The sequence below is a fragment of the Durio zibethinus genome, chromosome 2 (assembly GCF_047325235.1).
Source record: "Durio zibethinus cultivar Kanyao isolate XHJ-2024 chromosome 2, ASM4732523v1, whole genome shotgun sequence".
Classification (NCBI taxonomy): Eukaryota; Viridiplantae; Streptophyta; class Magnoliopsida; order Malvales; family Malvaceae; genus Durio; species Durio zibethinus.
Genome location: NC_143163.1, coordinates 30304324 through 30325273, shown reverse-complemented (window position 1 = coordinate 30325273; position 20950 = coordinate 30304324).

Sequence of the window (20950 nt, the reverse complement as noted above, 5' to 3'; positions counted from 1 at the left end):
GGTGTTTGTGTGGGTTCTTTAAATAGAGATTCTATTTCAAATTCAATAGAACTTTAGATTTAAAGGAATTACAATTTCATTTTAATTCAAGCTCAGACTTTAATTCTAATTAAAAACCTTTTAATCTGAAAGAACTAGTCCTACACAAATTCGACCTTCCCAAACTTTTTTTTTTATTTTTTGGTTTTTTTTTTTTTGTTTTTAGTAAATAAATAAAACAAACTAATAAACTAGATAAATTAAAAAACATTTATTTGGGTAACATTTATTTGGGTCTAAGATCCAAACCTAAAACCAAGTTCAATAAGACACGCCCAAAGTCTTAATTAATGGATAAATAAAACTTTAAGACTAGAAAACTTAAAAAATTTCAAAACCTCGAACAAAATGAGGTGTGTACAAAAGTGTTAATTCTACCAAATGGTTAGATGCCATGAAAAAAAAAGTTGAAATCAATGGATCATAATGATGTCCGAGATCTTGTTGAATTACTTAAAGTTGTAAAAAAGTTTGGTACAAATGGGTTCTCAAGACCAAGCGCGACTCAAATGGCAATAATGAACAATACAAGGCTAGGCTTGTAGCTAAAAGTTTAGTTAAAAAGATGGCATTGACTATAAAGACACATTTTCTTTGATTTCTAAAAAGGATTTATTTAGAATTATTATGGCAATAATGTCATATTATGACTTAGAACTACATCAAATGGATGTGAAAACAATTTTTCTGAATGGGAATTTAGAGAAAGAAGTTTACATGGACCAACTCAAGGGTTTTTCAATTAAAGAAAAAGAACACATCGTGTGTAAACTTAAAAAGTCAATATATGGACTCAAATAAGCTTCCTGACAATGTTATCTTAAGTTCAATGACATTATCATTTCCTTTCAATTTAAAGAAAACAATGTTGATTAATACATATATTAGAAGGTTAGTAGGAGAAGGTTTATAGTTTTGATTCTGTATGTTGATGATATTTTACTCGTTACTAATGATCTTGGCTTATTACATAAGGCTAATAAATTTCTCTCTAAGGATTTTGAAAGGAAAGATATGGGTAAGGCATCCTATGTAATTGGAATTGATATATTCCATGATAAATTACAATAATTGTGAGGATTGTCTTAGAAAATATATATTAATAGAATTCTAAAGGGATTTAAAATGGAAAAGTACTATGCAAGTGTTGTTCCAATTCCAAAAAGAGATAAATTGAGCCTTATGCAATGCCTAAAGAATGAATTGGAAGCAAACAAATGGAACAAACTCTTTAGGCATCTATTGTTGGAAGCTTGATGCATATGCATGCCCAAACTTGTACCAACTAGACATTAGTTTTAGTATCGAAATGTTAGGTAGGTATCAAAGTAATCTAGGATTAGATATTTGAGGGCTACAAAAAAAGTATTAAGATACTTGCAAAGAACAAAAATCATATACTCACTTATAAGAGGTTTGATCATCTTGACGTGATAGGATATTCAAATTCAGATTTTACTAGGTATGTGAAAACTAGATAATCCACATTTGGCTATTTGTTTCTTTTAGTCGGTGGAGCAATTACTGCATCCATTATGAAAGCTAAGTTTATGGCATATTTTGATGCCACTATTCATGGTTTATGGTTGTAAAACTTTATTTCAGGACTTGAAGTTGTCGATAGTAATGCCAAGCTGTTGAAAATTTATTATGATAATATCACAATAGTATTTTTTTTAAATGACAACTATTTGAAAGGTGCTAAACACATGGAATTCAAATTCTTTGTTGTTAAAGAAGAAGTTCAAAAACAAAAAAATATCAATTGAACACATTAGCACCAATCTTATGATTGTGGATCCGTTAACAAAAGTTTTACCACTAAAGATATTTAATGAACATGTCAAACGAATGGATATTATTGAAAACCATTATTGAAATTATAGTAAATTTTTTATGTTCATAAGTATTTAATACTCTAAACTCTTTTAAGTATTATTTCTTACACGTTAATGCAACATCTTCCATTATGTTTATATATATACATAATTGACTTATATGAATATGAATTAGATTTGTTTCTAATGATGACATTATTGGAACATTATGATAACTCTCATAGAAAGCGTTATTCAGTATAGAACTAATAATATGATTCATAGAAGGGATTATATTAAGCTAATAACATACAACTGCTATGTTCCTTATTAGTTTTCTCTCAATGATTATTTATGATTTGATCAATTGAAAAAATAACTTAGCTCATATTATGCGCTTTATGTTTTATTATTAAACAATAAAGTTGAATAACTCCACACAAGCTAAGTGGGAGAATGTTAGATACTATGGTGCCGTTATCTAACTTGAAGTAATATATTTTGTTTTAATTAAATGATATTTATTGTTTGATAATTAATGAAAGTTAAAAATCCCATTGATCAAATTGAAAAGTGTTATTATGCTAATAACTCATAGTTGATAGAGCGTATGAAAAAATGCTATTAGAGGATAAATAAAAAATTACTGCTTTCTCTGCCTATATAATGATGCCTTTTTGTCTATCAAAAAAGTGTGTGAAGATAAAATAGGTCAAGAGAGAGAAACCAAAACGTCATAAAACACTTATATAGAATTTATAATGGATCACGGTATGATTTTTCTTCAATCAAGAAATTGTGAAAATTATCTTGTTCTAAGACCTTGGACATTAAGATTATGCAAAACTAAGATTTAGTTTGCATAATAAAAGAAAATCTAATACCTTAATCAAATTAACACTCGCTTTCCTATGACTATTAAACTTACATTCCATATATTTAGTTTTAGATCTACTCAATTTAAAGCATCAAGTCTCTAGTGTATGTCTCCATAATTTTAATTTTGCATTAAGATTATCATTAGTTTAAGCAACTAAAGATATATCATCAGCAAATAACATGTACGATAAAAATTATTTTGGATATATCATGTAAGCTCATCTATAACTAATGCAAAAATAAATGAATTTGGTGCTAAGTTGCAATGCAATCTTGAGATAATAGAAAAGCTTTCAGTGAAGCACACGAATATAGTTACATTCGTTACAACTCTTTCATACATATCTTTAACTATGTAAATGTATTTTAATGGAACTTCTTTCTCTGTTAAAGCTAACCAAAACACCTTTCAAGAAACTCTATCTATTTTTTTTCCAAGTTGATAAATATCATATGTAGATTTTTCTTTTTTACTAGAAAACTCTCTAACAAAAGCCTTAATAAGAGAATTACCTTTGTTGTGAAGCGTCTTAGCATAAATTCAAATTGGTTTTTGAATATACTGACCTCATATCATAACTTACATTCAATTACTCTCTCCTAAAGTTTCATAGCATGACTCATAAGATTTATTCTTTGATAGTTCGAACAATTTTGAATATAACCTTTATTTTTATATAAAGGTTATTAGCTTAAGTGTAAATAACAATCTAAAAGAAGGGATAAATTAGATTATTTTAAAATTCTTTCTCAAAACTGACTTTCAATGAATTTGAATAAAAAATTTAAAACAATAAAATCTTTGATGGAAATTTGATGATATTAGCAATAATAAAGGAAATTAAAGTAAAATAAACAACAATGAAAATAAAGAAGTAAGAGTAGAGAGATCAAACACAAGGATTTATAAAGGTTATGTCCTTTTTCAAAAGCACCTATATCTTCTTCCTTAGCTTTCCTAGCCAAGCTTTAAATTCACTAGTGAAAAATATTCTTACAAGATACAGTCTTTATCTTTTCAACGTTTAAGATAGCAACACCTTTTATAGGATTTTACCTAATCTCATTATAAAGCTCACAAGAGGATACCACACATTTTGTTCTCTATTCCTTTTTGGATGTCAATGGAATTTGCAAATTATTAAAAACCTCCAATAGGTAAATGCTTGCTAAGGTTGAGTACAAAAATGAAGAGACAAATGAAGATTGGATACAAGGATTACAAGAAGAATATAGAATTGAAGCACTATTGACTATAAAGCTCTTGATTTTTTTTATTTAAAGCTCTTGATTCATCATCATCTTATTTAGAATGTGTTGTAGGCTTCATTTTTATAGTAGGATATCATTTCTAGTTGTTGTGAGTCATTGAAATTAAAAAAAAGCCGTTATTTCCTTCAAATTTTATCCTTGTACAAACTTTATGTACGAAGGGGATCGATCCTCATGCTTTCAGATTAAAAAATATAGTCGTTAGAACTGAGAGGATCGATCCCAGATTAATACTCTAGCTTGAAAAATAGGGGATGGGCATTATGACTTGAAGGGATTGATCCTCTAGCTTGAAAAACAAGAGAGGCATATTTTGACTTGAAGAGATCAATCCTTATGCTTAGAAAAATAGTACACTTGGAAACTTTAAACTAAATCTTATTTTGCACTCTACTTACTAATTTGATCATAACTTGAATTATACAACTCTAAATGAAGATCCATTTGAATATTTAGAAACTGAACTTAAGGGGCTTTCTATCCATATAAAATCCATCATCTAATTCAATATATAAAAATTGTAGAAAATTTTCAAAACTACCTTTTATGCAGTTGTTAGACAATTGCATAGTTTTTAGTAAAAATTCAAAATTTTTTCATAGAAAATTTGCATTTTGATTTTGTTTGATCCACTAGAAAGTAAAATCAAAGAGTTTTTTATCAATATAAAATTTAAATATTAAAACTCTATAAATTAATATAGAAAAATAACACAAATTCAATGTTGGAAAACCTTGTTCTTACAACGCATCTTTCTCTAGTTAATACATTTCTCTAAACCAATATTATCAAAATTATATTAAGTCCAAGATGAATAAGTTCACTTTAAAAACAACAATTAGACTTTCATTTAGGCTTAAATAAATCATATTTAAAGATAGTTTTGGTTTGAGAAATAGAAAACCACAACCAAAAATCTCTTTAATACTGAAGGATTTTTATCAATGGAATTTTTTTGTTGGTAATTGTCAACAAATTTTTGATAGTTTATCAAAAAATATTTTAAAGAAATTTTAAAGAAAATTTATAAATTTTTTATCGATAGCTTACCAACCAAAAAAAAAAAATCATTGGTATTTGGTAAGTAAAGTTGATGTAAGAAAATTGAAAATTTGGCTTATCTATTACCATTGAAAAAACTCATCGATAATCCATTGCTAAACGTTTTATCAATGGATTATTTCCATCGGTAAAAAGCTTTTGGTTTAAAAAAATAAAAATATTTTTTTTGGAATTAAATTGAGAGGGAAATTTTTTTAATTAGCAACGAATTTTTTTTATAATCCATCACTAAAAGTTAGAAATATCAACAGATTTCATTGGTAATGTATCACTAAAGGTTAAAATTTTTTGAATTATTGACAGAAAATCTATCAGTAAAAGTCAATTAAATCTAAAAATCCCCTTCTTTTTTTTTTCTTTCTTTCCTAATTGAAATCCCTAAGTTTTGTTTCTTGCTTCTCCCCTCTCTCTTCTCTTCTTCTCTCTTATTTCTCCTATTTGCTTCTAGTCGTCGGCCTGTGCCTGTGCCTGTGCCACCCTTTCATCATCATCATTGGCCTTTGAGCTCATGAACCCATGACCTTAGGCTCGTGTTGCTGACCCTTAAGTCTTTAAGCCCTTGAGCCTACAACTGCCTATGATCACCGACCTTTCCCTAGTTTGGAATTCATTTTCTTTGCTAAAGTATAGTTTCATTACTTGGCTTGTTGATTTTGATATAAACAAGGTATACTTAGGGCATTTAACAAAAAAAAATTACTTGCTATTTTTGCAATATTGAGAAAGAGATTTCATTTTTTTTATGATGTTTCAAATAAAGTTTAAAAGTTACTGGTAAGAAAAGCTTATCTGAATTATAAACCATTATAGGAAAAAACTTTCATAGTGAATTTTTTAGAGATACATGAATAGCATGCATTTATCACATATGATTTGTAAAAAATTAATAAAAAACTTACTTATTATTTGATAGTATTTTGCAAAAGTTCTTACCATACCATTATAGTAATAAAGCTAAGCTCAAACATGGTTTTAATTGGAACTTATTATCATATAATCTAAAGTTCTTATTAAGATGAAATATAATCTAAAGATGAAGTTTTCAATGGACCATGGATGAAATATAATCTAAAGATGAATTTGTGTACTTGTGTTGAAAAGTAAAATTTTAATCTCTAACTATAAATAACATGTTATTGCATATGTACTTGTGTTAGAAAATTTGTATCAAAATAATTTGTTCTTGTTTCTTATAAAAAAAACTATTAATTCAAACTATGTGACTTTTAAGCCTTTGTTTGTGTACACATCTCCAAAACATACATGCATACATATGTTAAAATTCTATAATTGCTTTTTAGGACTTTAATTCCTTATTTTCAATTTATTATACTAAGAGTAATATTTTTTAGACCTTAATGATGATATAATTAAGGTTGAAAAAATAGACAAAAATCACTCTTGGATATATTCTCATTTAGATATAAATAGATACATTAGTCAAAATTTTTACGGTGGTGTAGAGGAATCTATTGGATATGTTTATTTTCAATCATACTTTGTAAGTAATGGGAAGATTAGGTGTTCTTGTACTCAATGTAAGAACAAATGGTTTTTAAATATGGATGTTGTGTGTGAATTCCTTTATTATAAAAGGTTTTCTCTTGGTTATACGAGTTAGGTTTCACAAAAAGAGTTAGAAATAGGACAACCATCAATAAGTAGGGATACCTCTAAACTGATTAGTGAAGTAAGATTAGAAATATCATATACTAGAATGGTTATGGATATTGTCTATCCTGATTTTAGGGTGAATGATTGTCATGTTAATGACGCAAGAATTAAAGAAGACTGTATGATTGCAGACGTGATAAGCTTTTATTTTTTGTTGAATGATGCAGATAAATCATTGTGATCAAGATATACGAAGCATACAATTCTATCTACTATGGCGTAATTTTTGAATTGTAAATTATAATTTAACATGAGTGATCATCTTATAAGTAATAAGGAAGTAGCAAATTTGATATATTGTTTGGTATGTGGTCATCCTCGATATTTAAAGAATAAATTTGGTGGTGAGAAGAAAAAACATATTCCTCATAAAACCTTACATTATATGCCACTGATACTATAAATTCAAAGATTTTATGTGCCAAGTAAAACTGTTGAATATATAACATGACATGCCTATAACCTAAGTCATGATGGCATGACTCGACATCTTATTAATGGTAAAACTTAGGAACATTTTAATCATAGCTGTGAGTCATTTGTGAGTCATTTGTAGTTGAAGTTCAAAATGTTAGATTAGGATTATGTGTTGATGGTTTTTATCCATTTAGTTTAAATGCAAAACCATATACTCTTGTTGACCAGTAATGATAATAGTATACAATTTGCCACCACAGTTGTGTATGAAATGAGAATATATCTTGTTGAATATGGCTATTCCAAGAAAAAGTAGTCTGAGTCAAAATATTGATATTTTCTTAAGATCTTTAATAGATAAGTTAAAAAAACTATGATCGAATGATGTTACGACTTATGATGCTTATAGAAAACAAAATTGTCATTTAAGGACAACTTTTTTTATGGACAATAAATGATTTTCCTACATGTTGTCTGTTGTATGGATAAAGCACTCATAGAATCTTATCGTGTCCTTATTGTATAGGACAAGAAAAGTCTTTTCGATTGGCTTATATCAAGAAGCCTTGCTTTTTTTATTGTCATCATTAGTTTTTGCCTCTTGATTATCCTTTAAGAAAGTAAAGAGATAAATTTCAAAAAAAGGTTGAGCGTGACTCTTCTATTGTTCCATTATCAGATGAAAAAATTTTTGTTTGGTTGAATAACTTTCCTGATATCACATTTGGCACAAAATATAATGATTAAAAGTTAGTCAGTTTTGGTGAAAGTTGTAATTAGGTGAAGAAAAGTATATTTTAAGAGTTGCCTTATTGACATACCAATCTTATTTAACACAATCTTGATGTGATGCATATTAAGTGTAATATCTTTAACAATGTTTTTAATACAATGATGGACGTTAAAGATAAAATCAATGACAACATAAAAGCTAAACTAGATCTTAAGGTGAATTGCAAGCAACCTAAGTTGGAACTAGTTGAAAGAAATGTGAAAGTTTTGATGCCTAAAGTTTCTTACACTTTAAGCAAAAAGCAAAAAAAAGATGTTTGTGCATAAGTTAAACAATTAAGACTTTCTAATAGTTTTGCGTCAAACATAGCCCGATACGTAAACATGGCTGATTGCAAGTTTTATGGGATGAAAAATCATGATTGTCATGTTTTCATGCAACGATTGCTCCTAATTGTCTTTCGTGTTTTGATGCCTAATTTTATTTGAGATATAATTCTGAGTTATCTCATTTTTTTCAGAGATTTATATTCTATTGTACTACATGCAGATTATATGGAAGTGCTGAAAAAAAATATTATAAAGACAATATGTGGATTAGAAAAGATTTTTTCTCTAGGTTTTTTTTATTCTAAAAGCCTTTGCCAATTCACTTACCTAACGAGACAAAAATTAGACCTATTCATTATCGATGGATGTATTCATTTGAGAAGTAATATATTTCAATTGTTAGACATTAATGTTTATTAATTTAATTTCTAGTCAATAACATTTATGTTATGTTATGCTATGATGATGATTAGGTTTTTTCATCATCACAAGAAAAAATGCACCAATCGAGCATTTATCGAAACATCTATACGTAAGGCACAAGTTATCGATGAGATATCCATTTTTTACTCATTCTATTATGATTCAAATGTGTAAACAAGATTGAATTGAGTTTCACGTAATGATAATAAGGGATCGTGGAATCTAGAGGATGTTTTTCAGTTTTTACTTACTTTGGCCGAGCATTGGGTCCACAAGATAAGTTTCAATGGCTATCAATAGCTGAGTATACCAAGGCATACTTTATTTGTTTTCTTGAATTGTGAAGAGATAAATCCTTATATTGAGAAAGTACTATGTCAACATGATAATGTATTATTTCTAGTTAATTTTTTAAATATTTCTAATTCATAATTTACAATGATAGGATATTTCATGACTTAATGAGAAGAAAATTTATGAATATAAGTGATGCAAAATTGGAGAAAGCACATGATGCAAGAATGGTTAAGAGAATTTGTAAGTTAAAAGCATAATAGTATATATGAATAGAAATAATATTTTCATATAATTAAAAACAATTAACAATTTGAGTGTTTTACGATTTGATAGGTTAAAAAGTAAAATGGCGAAATTGATCATCGTCTAGTTAAGATAACTTATGACCTCAGACGCATTGTTAGGTGTTTCAAAGGTTACATTGTGAATGGTTTTAAATTTTATGTGATTAACTACGATCAAAGGCTAAAGGCAATGAATTATAAGGCATGTGTGAAAAGAAGTTGTTACAATGATTATGAGCGTGACTTTTAGGGTATCTTAGAAGATATCATTGAGTTAAAGTATTTTGGAGTAGAGAATAAAATTGTACTTTTTAAATATTATTGAGTTGACATGGAGAAAGGGGTAAACGTATAAACCATTTATCTTAGCTTTGTAAGTACATTAAATCTCCAATACAAGCTATCCTTTTAGAAGAAGAGAGTGAAATAATTGGTAGGCAGTCTTTAAAACAAAAGTTAGGAGAACATATTAGGTAAGTAATAATGATGGAGATGAAAAATAAATAATTGATTTAAATGAAGACGTGTACCAAGATGTTGAAGTTTTTATTTCACAAAATATTACTATCTCAGACGAACTTGTTAATCCTACAATTCTTATTGCTGGCGATTATGAAAAAATAGATTATGAACAACTGATTCGAGCAGAAAAATAAAAAAATAATGATAATGATAAAACACATGAGTTTGCTTACTCTAATAGAGATTGATGTATTAAGTATGACTTTTAATGCTATGTATAATATTTATTCAATATGGTCAATATATGTAATGTTAAATATAATAGTTAATTTGGTTTATTTCCATTATAATGTTTTGAAATGCTTATTTGTATATATTTTGCTCATTTCATCTAATATTCTAATACTAAAGTAATATTATATATATTCTACATTGATGGTGGATAATCCATTGATGGAGCTGACATAAATCCATCATTCACTAACGAACCATCACTTAGAGAAAAAGGTATGACAACAGGATAGAGGACTAGGGGAGCAAACAAAATATTACTGACTTAATTAGATCTAGACAAGTAGTTATAGATTACTTTATTAGAAAAAAAGGTATGAGATACTTTTTACAATTAATTTTTCCTTATTGTTATTTATTTTTTAAAGAATTTGTACATTTAACTAATTTTACTAACTAATGGATTTTGGTAGTCTTTTTTAGCAATCGACGGTTAGCTCAACAATTTCAAGAATAATTTAAGTGAATTTTATTGGTCTTTGGTTGACATGAGGTAAAGTTCCTATACTAGTGAAGTCTATGATGTTTGATAAATTTAAGATAGTGATTGGATATTTATTTTTTGCATATATTTTTATTTGATTTGAATGAAAAGATTAAATTCGTATCAAACACTTATTATATTTCACTATTACTTATGTTAAGAAAAATGTCAGTGGGTTAAGTCAAATGATACTCGAGTTCAATTGGCATGGAATAGTATTTTTAAGAATTGGTTAAAAGACTTGTTGTTTGATAAGAGGGAATTAGTAATGAAAGAGCATGGAATTGATAATATTATACATTGCAGAGGGATGAAGTAGATGTGGATCATAGCTCTGATTTGGGATGCTCTTATTAAGAATATATGGAGCACTTCAAAATAGCAAAATATCTCTGTTAAAGCCAAATAAAATCATTGAACATAAAAAGAAAAAAGTATTACGAAGCACACTGGCAGCTCAATTGCATTTTCTGTTCATAAAGAAAGATAGTGGTGTGATTTTTTTCACGAGTTATTATTTTCATCAAATATCAATTTTATGTAAATTGCATTGTTGCATATTTCATTGAATGTAACTAAATGAATGCAATCATTTGAGTTGCAATGAGAATCCATTTATAGACGTTTAGAAAGATGTGATGATTTTGTTGACAACAAGACCAAAGTTGTTAGTATATGTGACTTTCCAATGATTGTGAGAATACCTTCAAATTGCTATAATGCTTTATTGAAATAGATAATATGTCATTTTTTTTTAGATTCAAAAACTTTTTGAAAAGTAAAAATTGTTGCGTAACTTGCTTTGTGATTTTTGTTGTGTATTGTGATTATTGATAAGCTATCTTTATAGTATATTACGATAAGAGCACATTTGTGAAAGGTAAAAATATTGCTTATTTTGTGGTATAATTTTGATTGGGTATTGTGATTATTGATGAAGTAAATTGTGTACAACTAAAAGCCTAATTATTATAGAAAATTCAGTATTAAATTATATCGTGCTTTATGCTTATTAAGATGAGATTAATGTTATGAAAAGTGATACTATTGCATTTTTTGCTTTGTGATTTTAGTGGTGTATTGTAATTGTTGATGAAGTAGATAGTAGTAATTGAAAGACTAAACTTTGTAGGAAATTCAGTGTTGAATTAGATAGTGTTTTATACGTATTAAAATGAGATCAATGTTGTAAAAGTTGAAAACTATTGTGCATTTTCCTTTGTGATTCTAGTTGTGTATTATGATTGTTTATGAACTAGATAATGAAGTAATTGAAAAACTAAACATTGCAGGATGAATGGTATTGAACAATATAGTGTTTTATGCTTATTGAGATGCAATGATTTTGTAAAGGTGAAAACTATAGTATATTTTACTTTTGCGATTTTGGTTGTGTATTATGACTATTGATGAAATAGATAGTGTAGTAATTGAAAGCCTAAATATTGTAGGATGAATGGTATTGAACTATATTGTTGGAATGATAGTTTACTTGTGCTGGAATGATAATTGTTTTAAACTTTTTGTAGGAAAACTATGTTGTTGCATTATCTCACAAATATGGTGAAGACTTTGCCAATCATCCAGATTTCCATCAAAGATATGGACCAAAGATATTGGAGGGGTTAAAGCTACATGCATTCATGTAAATGACTTTAGATCTGTGGATAGATCTAAAGACTTATTTTATTTAAGTTAGTCCACTACTATAGTAGCAGTAATATCTCACTTTATTTGTGGTACATCATCAGTGCCTTTTCAACCTCGATACAAGAACAAATTAATGAGTTGATGACTGAGCTAAAGACTGAGCTTAGGTCTTTCATGGATCAGATGATGCAATTCATAGAGTCTAGACAATTTTCGTCAACATAATTTTTTAAACTTGATAATGACAACACTAATTCTGGATCAAGAGATGCAACAGCAAAGTGAGCATTTATTTAAGACTCTTATTGATGTTATGGATAGTTTTATGTATGTTATAAATATTTTTTAGTATTATATTTTGTGGTTGTTAGAGATGTTAAGAATGTTAACTTTATAATTTGGATTTATTTAATAATTATTATGTAGGTATGATATGTGAATTTTTTATTTTTTAATAATAATAAAAATGATAACCTTTTTGAATAATTACATATGTTTTAATTTTAATTTACAGATTTCTTAAATAATTATAAATGAAATAATGGACTACCAATAGATTACCAACAAATTTTACCAATGAATTTTACCTGACAAAATTACTAATGGAAATTCAATTTTACTAACGGAAAGATATTATCTACTTGTTTACTACCACGAAATGTTTTCGTTGAAAATTTCATCAATAAAAGTATTATCGAAGAAAAATTTATAGATGGAAAATTCTGTCGGTAAAAGTGATATTTTTGGTAGTGAAATATAAAAGAAAATTTTACAAAGAATTGTTAACCTTGGAAATTTGTATTTTTTATATAAAAATTAAGACCAATCTTAAAATCAATTTTTCAAGATATTTTTTAAATCAAATATCAGTTTAAAAAACATATTTTTTATTTAGTACAAAAAATAATATATTATAAAAATCATTTACTAAATAAATCTTTTCAAAGTCCAAAATCATTTTTCAAAATATTTTCATTTAAAATATCACTAGTATTTCTTTAGTACTAAAATAATATAATTTAAAAACATGTATTAAATACATATTTTTCAAAATCTTAATCAAATTCATTTAGTCTACTATTTTGTCATTTCAAAATAAAGATCAATTCAAAATTAATAATCTCTCTATTTTTTATAAGACAAAACTTAAAGATAAATTTGTTGAAAAACTAGTTTTGAAACATATTAGAATTTTTAAAGTCATTTTGAAAAGTTCTTCCTTAAGCAATGCATGTTTCCTAGCAAAACTCACCATTAACTAATGCACTCTTCATCTTAATCCAACATTCATAGTCAGTGTCATCCTACATTCATAATTCAACATACATATATGCTAAAGCATATATATCTATTAAGCACACACATATATAATGTATATGAAAGCAAATTTGTCTACAAAATATTTTTTGTCTTTTTTGTCATAGCAAAAAAGATATCAGTCCAAGACATAAGACAATTTTCAAGAGCAATTTATATCATACATAAGGAATCATATATTCAAGTGTAATATGCACAATAAAATTCAAATACATGTATTCAAGCACAATAGTATAAAAGTTTTTCATTGTATCCAATTTTAGCATAAAAGTCTCAAAATTACTATATGAAACTTACAAGCAAAAGGATAAAAGAATGACATGTATGCTATTTATAAATCAAATCATTGTAAAATATGCTTACAATGTAAAATATTAATATCATGTAACAAACTATTTAAGCACATATATTCAAGCTCATACTAAATGTTAAAGATATGTTATCATATAAACTTTTTAATTCAAGCAAAATTGCATGATAAGATTACTCCATTTTTAATAAAAGAATAAATATTAATTTAAGGCACACACAATTTTTGCATAAAAGGTATAAGTTATATCAAGTATAAGTATACTTTATATCAAGTATAGACATGAAAAGCATAAACATCTATGAAAGTTTAAAAATTCATTAACAGTTTTACCCTACTTTCAAAAATCATATATATTTTAAGCATATAAAAGATTCATTTAATAATTTTAATATGATAAAAGTAATTTTTCAAAAGTACATCCTATTCAAACAAAAACCATAATCTCATACATATGTAATAAAGTATAAGTACTAATGAGTAATGAGGTTAATTATCATGTCATAACCAAAAATTATATGAGTATGATTTTTTAAACATGATGAACACATACTATAACAGAAAAATAATGAAAGCATAATTATTCAAATATATTTCAAATTATTTCAATGCAAAGTAATGTACTCAATTTAAACATATGCAAGTATTCAAACATATATTTTAATCAAAATCATACAAGCATATGTAAAAATGTTTCAAATCATATATAACAATATACCAAAAAGAGATACAAACATTTAGACATAATGTGGTACATACTATCTCAATGATTTTAATCAATAAACTTGAGAACTTGTATAAATTTCAAATCATAACTTTATAATCTATGAGTCAAGCAATTAAAGTTTAAAAAATCAATGTATTCAACTCATAATAATGTTCACAGATTTTATCTTAAACAAATATTCGTGCATTAAAACTCATTAATCTTATCAAAGCAACTAAGAACTAGGCATGAACATCAATCAAGGTGCATTAATCAATCCAATCTTATCAAATTTCAAATCATAACTTTATAATCTATGAGTCAAGCAATTAAAGTTTAAAAAATCAATGTATTCAACTCATAATAATGTTCACAGATTTTATCTTAAACAAATATTCGTGCATTAAAACTCATTAATCTTATCAAAGCAACTAAGAACTAGGCATGAACATCAATCAAGGTGCATTAATCAATCCAATCTTATCAAATTTCAAATCATAACTTTATAATCTATGAGTCAAGCAATTAAAGTTTAAAAAATCAATGTATTCAACTCATAATAATGTTCACAGATTTTATCTTAAACAAATATTCGTGCATTAAAACTCATTAATCTTATCAAAGCAACTAAGAACTAGGCATGAACATCAATCAAGGTGCATTAATCAATCCAAACTTTTAAGAATGTTAAGACAATTCCTATCAAGTAACTTGGTGACTAATTTGAATAAAGTGTTAATTCAAGCACAATATCACATGTTTGCATAAAATTTCTCATGTAAAACATTCAAAGTGTTTAAATTAGTAATATTTTACCTCCATCCTTGTCAAGTTTTATTCTTGTGCTCATTTATCTTTGATTCTCCATTCCACTTATTTTTTAGCAAGTCTTTAAGATACTTGGACTTGATTGATGAAGATACTTTGCTTACTATAATTGAAACTTTAAAAAGAATGTTAATCCATTCATGCTTATTTCAAGTTTTTCTTGCATAAATGTAAAAAAATTCTTAACAAAAAATATTTATTAACATCATCAAAAATATCAATTGATAAAGATTATACCAATTTTTAGAAAATAAATTTCATACGCCAAATCATAGGCCAAAAAAAAATTTTATCCATTAAAGCACAAGTTGCCAATTGCAAAGGAGATACATTCAACTAAAGCAAATCATTCAATATTAACTTAAGCTATAGACCATATATCAAATTTGTTATCAAATAGTACAATGTTGGCAATAAAGCAAAAGTTCTCAAATAATGTGTAAAACATCAAACCTTTTAGATCATATAGACAATAAGTACAAGCAACAATATTCAAACATGTTCAAGGAAATTTTAGCACAAGAGAATAGTCCAAAAAAATGTTAAGCCATGTAAAATTTTTTTAAAAAATCACGAAAAACATATTTATCATCCAAATGTATTTAAGAAATTTTTAGCACAAAGAAATAAATATGTCAACATAAGTTATAAGCCATAATAAACAATGACTTAAGGTAAAAATGAGCATTAGCAAAAAATTACTCACTTAAGTCACATTGCAATCATGTCAAGTCAAGCTATATTATATTTATCATATAAGTATATACTTGACAAGAACAATAAATAAACCAATAATATATTTCATTTAAAATCAAGAAGGTCATCATTTATTAATTCAAAATCACAAATCAAAAGATAAATCAAGCACAAAACAAGCATGTATAAAAATTATTTCATAAAATCCAAGCATTATGATCATTATTTGAATACAAAGATGAAGGATATTTCAAAAATATTTTATCACAATTCAAATTCATAATCCTAGGTAAATGTTTTTTTTTTTGAAATAACAATTAAGCACAAAATACTCAACAAATGTATATATTTCAATTTTCTAATGGTCTAAACCACATTTATGCAATAAATAGTTCCAAAAACACCATTAAAACATTAAACTTTTGTGACTTTCATTCAAATAGCATTAAAAATAACTTTGTAAACATTTCTCATATAAAAACGCTTGTTGAAATTAAAAAAAAAAAACCTGTGGAACATGAATAAATTTCCTAAGCCAACTTTTTAAAACATTATACTATTCAAGCATTAATTTATATCATACAAAATGTACTAAAGCCACCAAAATCATACTCATCAAGCTAAACTCAATCAATCAAATTTATTTATGCAAAACATAGTAGGATAAACCATTCAAAACTTGACATATCAAAAGTTTTGATTTTCAATACTTTAAAGCTCATTTTTTCTTGAAAAAGCCATTAATAAATCTCAAAACTAGTCAAGCTTATTTTTAATCATCTTGAATTATTTCAACAAATTTCAAATGATAAAACAAAGTTGTTCAAATGGTCATTTGACCTTAGAAACAAGAAAATTAAAAAGTCTAGCTCTTAAACCCTATATTTCTTGAAAAATGCTACTAAGATGAGCAAATACGTTTAAAAATATATTAAGTTCTTTAAACTATTTTAAAAAGTTTTATATTACAATTGAAAATTATCCAAATGATTTTTATCCTCGTATATGCTTAAAAAAAAAGATTTAATCTTTTAAGCTCCAAAATCTTTTATAAATTACATGTAACACTATGAAAAATTAAAACCATTACAAGTTAATCAAGTTCGTTTGTTTGAGTAATTTAAATAATTGAACTTAAGAAATTCAAATTCATTTTACACTTAAAAACTTGCTAAAACAAATTTTCACATTTTAAAACTTGATTTTTGCAAAAATTATTTTCAAAGCAAAACATGAAATTTCAAAAATATTAAGCTTTATGCACTTTCTTAAGTTTGTGCATAACTATAAACACAATCAAACATAAAACTTAATCACATCAAGCATATAAACCATATATCAAATATTCAAGTATAACCTTATGCTTATGCTAATGTTCAATAATATACATTCAATGTAAAATCAAATTCACCGAACATATTAACATGTAAATATCAATCTTTTAAGAACAATAGCAATGCTTACAGACATAAACTCCTTGATATTAGGCATAAATATATCTCAAGCAATTAACCAAGAAAATCAATTTCAACAAGTATGGAAATATATTTATGTCAATGTCATCAAAGAAATATATACTTTATTATGCTATCAAATCAATTTTGCATAATCAATATATATCAATAAAGGTATAAAAAAAATAAGTAATTAAATACTTAAAAAGCAATTTCAAGAATAAGTAACCCATTTCAAATTCACTTTAAATAAAAGTTTAAAAGTTAATCCATCTTTATTGTGTGTCTGGAGTATTTAAATCTTTAAAAGCACATTATAACTCCTTACTTTCGTACATCTACAAGAGACATTACTCATTTAGATTTTGGTACCCAAATTCTTTGGGTACTTAAAAGTTAGTAACCAAGTCTCTAGTTTCTTTAAAAAACCCGCACTTGTCTAATTTTAAATGGAGATTTTCTTTTAATAGGATAAGTGGATATGGAATGACCATGAAATTTATAATAATTGTATTTGGTCATTTTAGCACTTAAATAATTCTTGATAAGCTCTTGTTTTTCATTTATTAATTCTTCAAACTTCTTTTTCAAATCTAAATTTTCTTTTTCTAGCATTTCATTTTTCTTTTGGTAAGCTTCAAAATTCATTTCCAATTTTTCATTTTGTTTTTCTTAATTATCTTTTCTTTTTTTTTTTACAAAAAATTCATTTTCTATATTTTATCTTGAAATCATTTTCTTATATTTCAAACTAATTGACTCAAATTCCATAGCTAGATCATCAAATACATCTTACAATTTATCAAAATTATAAGAGCTTAAATCATAAAGTGAGGAATTTACCTTAGGCTTTTCAATTGCTATGAAGCGTGAAACATTTTAGTTTAATGATTAGCTTGCACTTCGTTCCTTTTCTTTTATTGTTTCCCCATACATCTCTTCAAGTTTCTCCCATATATTTTTGGCATTTAAGCATTTTGCAATTAACTTGAAGTTGCTTGTGTCAAATGTATTGTAAAACATATTCATGACAATTTTATTTGCTTATATGACCTTTATGTGATTCTCATATTTTTCATCATTTGTTGTAGCATTAAACCCCTTGATGATAATCTTTCATGCTTCTATATCATGTGCCATAATGAAAGCTTTTATTTTCATCCTCCATGGAGTATAGTGTAAACTATTGAACATAGAAGGCACCATAATGGATTGTCTTTCACTAGGTTGTATCAAAGACTTGAGCCAATTGTTAACTTTGATACTAATTGTTAGCTCAAGTGTATATAACAATTCAAGATGGGGTGAATTGGATTATCTCTAAATTTTTTTCCAAAATTGATTTTCAATAAATTTGAATAAAAAATTAAAAACAATAAAATCTTTGATGAAAATTTAGTGATATTAACAAAAATAAAGAAAATAAAGTACAAATAAATAACAATAAAAATAAAAGAGTAGGAGTAGAGAGATCAAATACAAATATTTATAGAGATTTGGTCTTTTTTCAAAAGTATCTACATCTTTCCCCTTAGCTTTCCTAGCCAAGCTTCAAATTCACTAGTGAAAAATGTTCTTACAAGATACAATCTCCATCTTTTCAAGGTTTCAGATAGCAACCTTTTCCATTTGTAGAATTCTACCTAATCTCACTATAAAACTCTCAAAAAGATATTACATATTTTGTTCTCTGTTTTTTTTAGATGTTAAATGAATTTGCAAACTATTAAAAACCTCTAATAAGTAAGTGTTTACTAAAGTTAAGTACAAAGATGAAGAGACAAATGAAGATTGGACATAGGGATTACAAGAAGAATATGGAATTAAAGCATTATTGACTCTAAAGCTCTTATTTTTTTTTATTTAAAACTCTTGGTTCATCATCTTATTGTATAGAATGTATTGGAGGCTTTCTTTTTATAGTAGGATATCATCTCTAACCTTTGTGAGTCATTAAAATTGAGAAAGAGTTATTATTTCCTTCAAATTTTGTCTTTATTCTAATTTTTTTCCTAAAAGGATTGATCATCATACTTTCAGATTAAAAAATATAGCCGTTAGAACTGCCAAGATTGATCATCTAACTGGAAAAATAGTGGATGAGCTTTCTAACTTTAAGGGATCAATCTTGGGATTGATCCTTTGGCTTGAAAAACAAGAGAGGTGCATTCTAACTTGAGGGGATCAATCCTCATGCTTGGGAAAACAGTGCACTTGAAAACTTTAAACTAAATCCTACAGTGCACTCTACTTGCTAATTTGATCATATCTTGAATTATATAACTTCAAATTAAGATCCATTTAAAGATTTAAAAACTAGACTTAAAGGGTTTTTTATCCATATAAAATTCATCATCTAATTCAACATATAAAAACTATAATGAATTTCAAAATCTACCTCTTGTGCAGTTATTAGATAACTACATAGTCTTTAGAAAACATTCAAAATACTTTCTTAAAAAAATTGGATTATGATTTTGTTTGATCCATTATAAAGTAGACTTAAAGAGCTTTTTGTCCATATAAAATTTAAATATTAAAATTTTGTAAATTAATATGAAAAAATAAAACAAATTCAATGTTGTAAAACCTTGTTCTTACAACACATCTTTCTCTAGTTAAACCATTTCTCGAAACCAATATTATCAAAATTATATTAAGTAAAAATGAATCAATTCACTGTAAAAACAATAATTGAATTTTCATTTAAACTCAAATAAATAATCATTAAAGATAATTTTGGTTTGAGAAATACAAAACAATAAAGAAATATTTGTTTAAACTTTGAAAAACATTTTACAAAAAATTGTTAATTTTGAAAATTTGTATTTTTTTATATAAACATTGAGACCAATCTTAAAATCAAAATTTCAAGATATTTTTCAAATCAAATATCACTTTGAAAAACGTATTTTTTTATTTAATACCAAAAATAATATATCATAAGAACCATGTACTAAATAAATCTTTTCAAAGTCCAAAATCATTTTTCAAAATGTTTTTCATTTCAAATATCACTAGTATTTATTTAGTACTAAAAATAATATAATTTTAATACATATACTAAATAAATTTTTTTCAAAATCTTAATTAAGTTTATTTAACTTCATGTTTTGTCATTTTAAAATAAAGATCAATTCAAGGCTAACAAAAGCATTAGAGTACTCTTCCTTTGTTCTTTTGGCATATTTTGAGTATGCTAAAAGTTTGTTGAAAAAATCCATCAGCCATCCTATACTTATTTCATCCAAGCATTTCCAAACTTCAATCGAAATTCTATATGATCCTATAACTTTTTTTATTTTCATCATTCTCAAAGCTTCTTTGACCTTATACCTTTAAACATTATGTTTAAACACATGATTTTATATTATTAAAAGTTATGTTAAGCTCACATATATCATACTTAAAATTATCATTAAAGAGATATATAAAATATCTATATTATGCTCATCTATATCATGCTTAAATTTATGATAACATCCATAAAATATTACTTTTAATATGAATTATATCTTATATAATT